Raw genomic sequence first — 8,723 nt, forward strand, 5'->3', positions numbered from 1 at the left:
GCGTGGTGCTGAGCACCGCTGCTCGATAGCATCTCTCGCTGCGACGCCGTAAGCTGCCGCTAGAGAGGGCAGCACCGTTACACGCTGAGGAGAACGGGCCCAGAAGAGAGGCGGCGTCATGCTATCGCTTGACACAGCGGGAGTCTGTCACTCCAGATTCGGAACGATCCCGAAGTCGCGTTTCTGCGAATGTGTAATGGGGGCCCTACGAAGTGGTCTACTTTAGGGAATGTTCTGTCCTCCACGGATAAAGTGTTAGGTAGCTTATTTTCAAGTGCAGATAAGCAGCACTTTTTTCCTATTGATTACATACCCTTCGGTCGTTTGCCAGCTGGTGACAAGTCTAAGGGCCGAAATGGTAACCTAAGCAGCAGCGAATAATATTGTTACTGAGTACTACAGCACTATTGGACTACTAACGGTGTTGTTGTTGTGGCTGTAGGAAGAAGGAAAAGAAAATGCACGGGCATGCTACTGGCTCTGTAGCTGAGCCACCTCCGCTACAGTCAACGCCAGATCTGCAAAATTTCATAGCAAAACGCCTCATCTAGTTGAGTCACAATTCAAAAAAAGCATTCTACTTTTAATCCGTATCACCAGGAACTAGTTTATCAATATAGATTTGTGATTTCAGTCATATGCACAAGAATGATGCGTTTAGGTCCGTTTACTTTCTCTTAGCTTGAAGATTTCCTCTAAAGGGTGTATATGCTTCGAGGCATTTTAAGAGGATACTCTGCGCTCTGCATGCCATGTAACTCCCGAGGTGGTCTCCGCTTCAGGCGCTGCCGCAGAACCGAGACCGTGGAGCCGAGCCGGGGAACCTACCATCCTCAGATGCATTCATAACAGATTTATTTTGAAAATAAAAATTAAATTACAGGACTCCTAACTTATTCATTTATATTGCACGACAGTTGGATAGTGGATGTCGGAAATTTTGCCCCGCCTAGCCGCTCTGCTGGTGTATATGATGAGGACAACGTAATGGGCAAAATTCGCAAAATTACTGGCATCACTTCTCACCTACAGATGATGTTTATCGTTTTCGATATGTCATATACAGCATTTATTTGCCAGATGTCTGAAGCAGGGGGTCATGCTTCTCTGCCACACAATGTGTCTCATAATGCGTGCCCAGTGTTGTAAAGCTCACGAAAGTAGGAAGGCTTTTTGTCCCACCCTCTCCAACGGGTAGCACTTTCAAAAATGCTAGAAAAGCTCCACTGCGTGACTTGGAAGCATTTACCACATGGTCTCTAAACTTTTCACAATGGTACGGGCATCATATCGCAGAATTCGCCGTTGATGTCAGTTGCGGGTGCTGCAGGGACGTTTCTCGCGTTCGCTGCTCCGGAAATGTGCGTGGTAACAGGAGCGCGGGTATAGTTTCTCCAGGGACCATAGCGCGGGTCACCAACCATTTCTGCTGTTCAAGTTTCTCGCGGAGCCATGCCAGTAGACGCAACTTGAAGATCGCCCTTTCTCATCCCCTTCAGCTGTTCATTTCCCACGCTCCCCGGATCTCCGAACTGCGCTGCCCGCCGGACGGCCCGCGTGGCGGCAAGAGCGAACAGTAATCTAACCCGTCTGCAGGAACATAGATAAACGCATGCGGTGTGTGCGTGTTAGGCTCTCATGTAGCGCGGATGCGATGAAGCCCGTTTCCATGGGCTGCCTGGCACGGGCGCACGTGACTACGACCATGGATTCAAACGCTGTGGAACATGCACGTGTGCAGCCGATTCTTGCAGCTCTGAAGGTGCGATGAAGAGCATACGCCAACCGGGGGGCGCACAACGACGGGGAACCGGACGCAGTCACTAGACGCAATGGAGCCATTTTTGAACATCAAAGAGCCTTAAGGAGGATCTATCCACCTCCCCACGAAGACCTCAATAGAGAGCAGTCGGTTGCCTGGAGACAGCTACAGACTAACACATACCCCAATCTGAGTCTACTCAGTAAAATCCACCCCACTACATATGAAAATAAATGCCCACTATGCGGAGAACCACCTACACTCTACCATGTTACATGGGCCTGTCAAGAAACACAGGTAGCACCAATAAACACCACACCAACACCGGAGCAATGGGAGGCTGCGCTGTCCTGCTCGACGCCTGACGACCAGCTCAAGCTGATTGACAGAGCGCGCAAGACGGCAAAGGCCACTGGGGCCCTGGACTGAGGGCCCCAACAACGCCGGGAGAATTCCCTTTGTGGAAATAAAGTTTTTCATTCATTCATTCATTCATTCATTCATTCATTCATTCATTCAGACGGTATTGTGATCCTTATGTTGGAATATGTGTGTAGCGTTCTGTCTCTGCTCGCGTTGGAAAAAACGCTGCGCTGTTCGGGGATGGGTAAAGGGAAGAAATGAGATACGGTGAAAAACAGGTTAGAACGTGGGAGGGAGATGGGGGGGAGGGAGAAAGGTCATGGCCCAAAGGAGCACAAAAACAGCCAAGATGGCTGAGAGCACGGGCTTCCTTCACGAATGCGCGTTGCAACGTTAGCAGAGCTGGATGTTATTTGTTAACGAGGTTATCTGAAATCGCTTTGAGGATTTTGAGAAATGAAGAACAAGATGTGACGGACTCGATTCGTCGGGAAGTTCAGGGAATTCTCCAAGGTAAGCGCTGGGACGTAAACAATTAGCAACACCTCCATCGGATCAGCAAAACTATCAATAATTTTGTCCCTTCGCTCACCACTGCGATCCACATAAGGCTCTCGCTAAAAGTTTCACTCTGTTGATTTTAAGGCGGAGCCTTTAATGCCTCATCGTTGTAAGCAGGAATTGTCGATAGAAATGTCACGCTTTTGGCGTCACAGTGCTCGAATTTCAAACGGGGCCAGTCGTAATTGGCTAGTGACCACGCGACCAATTAAAGGGATGGTATAGTGATGCTCCAAGGCCGAGTTTAGTTAATTAACCGTTTAGTATAATTAGGATAATTAATCATTAATTATTTTCGTTAACGTGGACGTAGTCGAGCGAGGGTGTACTTGCAATTGAACGAAGTGATAGTCAATTACACTAATTAGCTGATTAGCATAGTAGGCTAATTAGGCCAGTAGTAAAAGTTTGCGCTTGCTGAACCTGAACTAAGGTTTACTGATAAGTATGTCTTGTACTGTAATTGACTGAAGTGCAGAACACTAATGAGCTAATTAGTGCGCTTGCGCTAATTAGGCAATTTTTATCGGCAATAAGTGAACGTTTACGCTTACAGAATTGGGACTTTGGGTTGCTGGTAATTACGTCTTACTGTCGAACGGCACCCGTCTTTAATTATAGCTTCCGTCTTGAAGCACTATATAGTGAGCCAAAGTGCCCCCTGAATTTTTTACTTCTACTGCGTTGATTCAGTGCAGTTTTTCTATCTGCGCTTGAGTGCAGTCTTGCGTGTGCGCGTGTGTGTGCTGGGGGTTCGACATTATTTTTGCGTTCTATAAATGAGTGCAAAGAGACGCCCCAAGTTGATTCTGTGCGATTTAGCGTTAGCTCATGAAACATCACCGTTCGGGACACACCTCTGCGGTTGTATTCTTGCGTTAATTTAGCGACTTCAAATTGTCTTTTGTCATTTTTTATGATGTTATCACGTGATCTGCACATTGCATCAAAGCTGAGACATATGAGCGGCATCATTCCAAACTCACTAAATGTGCACAGGAGAGCTAACGCTTCAAAGAAAAATAATATTAGACACCTATTAGAAGTGCTGCACGGGTGACCACAGATAATGTCGCACTAGCGCCTCCAACAAGGTTAGCGGAACCTTCAGATCAGGCAGCCTCCTTTACTTACTTGAACTGCAGATGTTTCCGTCAACAATGTACATTTATTATTTATGTAGACGTCTCAGTGTATATAATACGTATTTTTCACATTGATGTGAACGAAACACATCCGCTTTATTAAAGATGAAAAATGACAAAATATTTTGGGGGGGAGGCCCATTTAGATTTATTTTTTATTTTGTTTCATTTTTAGCGGCGGCGTATATAACAACTCCGAAAAAATATTTATGGCTACTCCACCGTGAGTTGGCCTATATGAACGTACAGTAGATCCTTTCGAAGCTCTATGTGAAATACAGGCCAAAACTGAGAGCACATTGACAAGAAAGAATGTTTTATTCGTAAATATTATGTTTCTGATACGCAACTACTGACCAAGAAGATACTCATTTTATCATTCAGTTGCTGCCGAAAGTTAATTAAGCACATGAAAAATTACCGCGAAATGTGACTGAATATCCATAATATATATGTTTGCATGAAGTGCAGCTATGTCTGCTTAGGGCTTAAAAAAAGATAGCGACTGCTCAAACGGCACGGTGTTTGCTCTGCACTATACACGTTAGTATTAAGTCTGTTGCAACGGTACTGCAAGCTGCTGCCAACGCTATTCATTACTTTTCTACGCGTCTAAACTTTAATTTGCTTTGTCTATCAGAATATACCAGCTGAGTCAGCAAGTTCCTGAGTCAAGTACCTAACTCTGCGATGGCTGGAGAATATGCACACAGGAAAGAAAGTACTTACGTCTGCTTCTCAGTCGAGAAGCTATCTACGTAGTAAGCCGCGATTAAAAAAAATTCCAGGGGGCACTTTGGACCACTAAAGTGCGATAATGCGAAAGCCTTTGCTTGAAACTTCGTTGATTCCTGGCTTTATTGCGTCTGCTTCTGTATGCTGAGAGGTGCGGCAATCGAGGAAGCGCCAGATGAAGGGCATTTGGCGCTCGCTGCTACACAGCAAAACTCGAAGGATATTGAAATAGTTCTGGTGTTTGGCGCCAAACTACTGTGGCGCCACTATCGTTGCTTTCGGTTTTGCTTAAAGAACTAAAATCTTTCTATGCATGCAAAGCAAAATATAACTGTTACCTTTTTTTTTTAGTAACTGCAGGCTTTAGTTGTTACTAAAGGACAACTTAGATTTTTTTTTTTTTTAAATACGTTGACGTTCATATACGGCTGTGCTTTTAATTGTGTTTGCTTTTCTCGGCCGAGCAGATACAGCGCAGGTTACAACGGTACAAAATAATGCGCCTTAAAAAAGAGTGATGTTTAAATTATTACACACACTAATATTTCATCGCGCAAAATAAATATATGAAATAATAACGCTTGTTCATGTTTTGTATCGTAAACGCGCTGTGAACGAGAGTGCAATTGGCGCTCCTCGGGTCAACGCGAGCAACCTTGCGCGTCGTTCGAAGGCGTGCCTTCAAGATCTCAGTAGAGTTCTGAGCTGTTCTATTGACTCGATAGACTATCGACTCAATAGCCATTGAAAACACCCGTGTGGTGGTGTTGAAGGCCTTCGAGATGCCCATGTACGGCAGCGGTATATAAAGGCTTTCGCATTAAAAAAAAACTCGTGGACTCCTTTCTGGCCTAGGTTAGTCGGAGTGCCAAATATACAGTTATCCGGAGTGCCTACCGAAGAGACGAAACACATGATAATATGTCATTCGTAGTCATGTGATAAAAGTGGTTTCGAATTTCGTGAGCTTGCTTGGAGGGAGGGCGAGAGTGCACTGATCCTTTCAACTCTTCGTTAGTCATTACATAATTTTTGTACAGTTAGAAGTGCTGTGCCTTTTTATGCCCTTTGGGATCCACCAAATTATATTTTCTATATTGTGATTTTCATCCTTTTTGGTGCTTATAGCATTTCATGAAAGCTGTACTGTTCTCCAGGATTCTTGTTTTTGGCTTTACTTTTTGACATTAAAGTTGACATTTTGCCAGTAAAGTTGGCTTCATGTTCTTCATTTCCTGTAAAAAAGTCAAAGGGGCCATGAAAAGCTATTTACAAGAACTGCAAAATACCCACAATAAATATGTATCCCATCAATCGTCACCGCGACGCAAAAAATAATTAAGATGCCTTTATTAGCACTGAAGGCACGGGGGACCGAAAGTTATACTCCTCCTCTCCCTCCTCAACTCAAACCACGCCGGCGCGCAAGAAAAAAAAGAAAGAAGTAAAGAAGTCGCGATAATTTCCCATCACGCCTCGTCCCGCCCGCGTAACTGGGAGTGTCCAATGAGTGGGCGTGCCCTGCAAGCCCATATGTAACGTCACATGGGAGGTTTGCGCGCGGTGCGCGCGGTCCGCGCGGGCATGTGTCGCCCCACTTGGTCGTGAGCTGTCGCCAGTAGCCACTTTTTAACAATTTTTGTAAATAGTAGGCTCCACTCAAAGCTTTCAAATTTGATTCGAATACTCATATGGATCATCTGCATGGTTTCCTTACATTAGAATATTAACGCAAGTAGTAGCATTTATAGAGGGGCTCTTTACTGTTAACACTTTTCCTGGTCCTTCCTTATATGTGATTTAATTACGAAATGTCACTCGTCTATGGTGTTTTTTTCTCCTCGTTTTCTCGATGTCGTTCCGCCGATTTTGATAGGGTTTGCCAGCAGCCATTTTTCGCCTTGGTAGGTCTGTGCCAAAACATTCAACATCGAAACCGACACTAAATGTCACTACTGATGTTGCCATAGTTATTATAATATCGCTCGAAAATATGATTGAGAGCAGAGAGAGAGCTCATAGTGCAATGACACACCGTGACGCGACAAAAAAAAAGATTTACAACGCCATACACACGGTATTTTTTAAGGCCGATGTAGCTCAATTACTATATCGAGAAGACAACGCAATCTCGCCTCCGCAAGAAGAGCGGCTCGCACCTGACCCGCGAGAAGCCAGGTACTGCGAAAGCAAGGCAGGAACGACGTCCGAAGCCCATCGAGGCGAAAGAACAATTCAGTGTGACACTGTGACCGACGAAAGAAAGAAGAAGAAAAAAAAAAAGACATGCAGGAAGACGACCGCGATCATTGGCGGTCACGGCGAGGTTCCCCGTCCGCTCTTCGAGTCCACCGCACTGTATGCGCGGGCGTGCCGACAAGCGAGCGAAGCAGTGCGCCTAGTAGTGTACGGACGCCACGGAGGAGGGCACGGCGCGCGTAGGGCACGGCATCCGTGCCCTACTCGACAGCACCGTGCCCTTTTCGACAGCGGCGGCGTACAACGCTCTCGGAGAAGCAGCGGCCCCATGCTGCGGCGGCACCTGTGGCGCCGAACGACGACGACGACACCTTGGCGGCGATCTCCTCCCCTCACAAGCTGGTTGCACTGCAAACAGGGCCCGGCCGACGTCGAATTTTTCCCACGGCCGCGCGCGGCGCCCGGCCGCGTGATTTGCGGCGTCACTGGGCACACGGAGGGAGGAGGAAGCGGCTGCTGTTGCGCGCGTGCGTGCGTGTAGCCAGAGAACACCGCTCCTCTCGCGCAACCACCGACGACAGCCGCGCGCCGGCGGCGGAGCACCTTCGACTAACGGAGCGGAGGTACTTCGGTTTGCACTTGGTTCACGCGGGCTATTTCGAATGACAGCGTAGTACGTACGGAGCGCGTGAGCATGTGTATTTACTTGTTCTCGCCCTTAGCGCCGTATGAGTCGTAACCTAAATGTTCCGCGTTCTCCCTCCTGTCGAAACAGAATGTTAGCCGCCTGGGATCCCTGTGCAATTAGTCGCCCCAGCCTGGAGCGATAATTGTAGAGGATTTTTCTCCATTATTTTTATTTATTTAGGAATACTGTCAATCCCGGGCGGGATCGTTACAGACAGGGCACAAAATGCATACAAAAGGTCAGACAATATTTGGAACATGTTCAAAGGCAGGGACAATCATTTAAAATGAAAGGAAGATTGCGGTCAGAAATAAACGAACGAGGACAATGATCAGTGTACAGTAAAAAGTACAGTGAACTATTGATACACGAAAACAAAGAAAAAGGTATATGAATGGACACAGAATGGAAATAACAAAGCAATAAGGGATTGAATAGTGGCAGATATCCTTTCTCAGACAACGGAGCAATAGATTCCAGTTGCGAACTTCGGCACCTCCGACTGTCCTGCACGTTGCGTTTGTATTCGCGTGGGACATAGTGCAGGTTACAGGTATACATGCACTAGTCATGTGTCGGTTCGGTAGGGGTTTGTCAAGTGACGCGGCTAGGTGTGACATGGCCGCCCAGCGGTGCTCTGCAGTTTCATTTTAAGTTTAGGTGTTCCATGAGAGACAAATAAAAAAGTAGGAGGACACCTAATCTTCACCTTAAGAGTAGTCCAGCTGCTCAACTGCCTACCCTTATTTTAAAGGTAAGTGCATGCATGTACGCGAAAAAGAAGCCTTAAGGGGAACAGGCAAATGGGGCCCATTAACGCTCTCCCATTATGCACTTAAAGTTGTATTAAGTGTACATCCTATTTATTCTTACCGGCGCCAACGGTGGCGGCGGTGGCTTTTAAACGGAACGAAAGAAATATATGCGCTATCGGCCTCGGGTAAAACTGAAAAATTCTTTTTTATCACGGAGTATTCTCAAAGCCATCATATCGATTGTGAAAGCAGAAAATGGTGACGTTTTAAAGTCCATCAAGGAAGAAGAAGCTTGAGCTACTTGGTGAAAATTCATTATGGTGAAACACAGCGCAAACCAAACGGGGCACACAGAAAGAAAAGAAAGACACCACACGCGCTGACTGCCGCAACACGAGCTGCAAGTCACGCTGGGCCCCTTCAGAGGTCCCCATTCTGCAGGAAATACGACGTTATGGGCAAAAATTAAGGGCATGCTTTTGGCAGGTGGTGTTTGGACGATGACTTGTACGGTT

The sequence above is a fragment of the Amblyomma maculatum genome, chromosome 1, assembly GCF_055883805.1.
Source record: "Amblyomma maculatum isolate TAMU_Amacu chromosome 1, ASM5588380v1, whole genome shotgun sequence".
NCBI lineage: Eukaryota > Metazoa > Arthropoda > Arachnida > Ixodida > Ixodidae > Amblyomma > Amblyomma maculatum.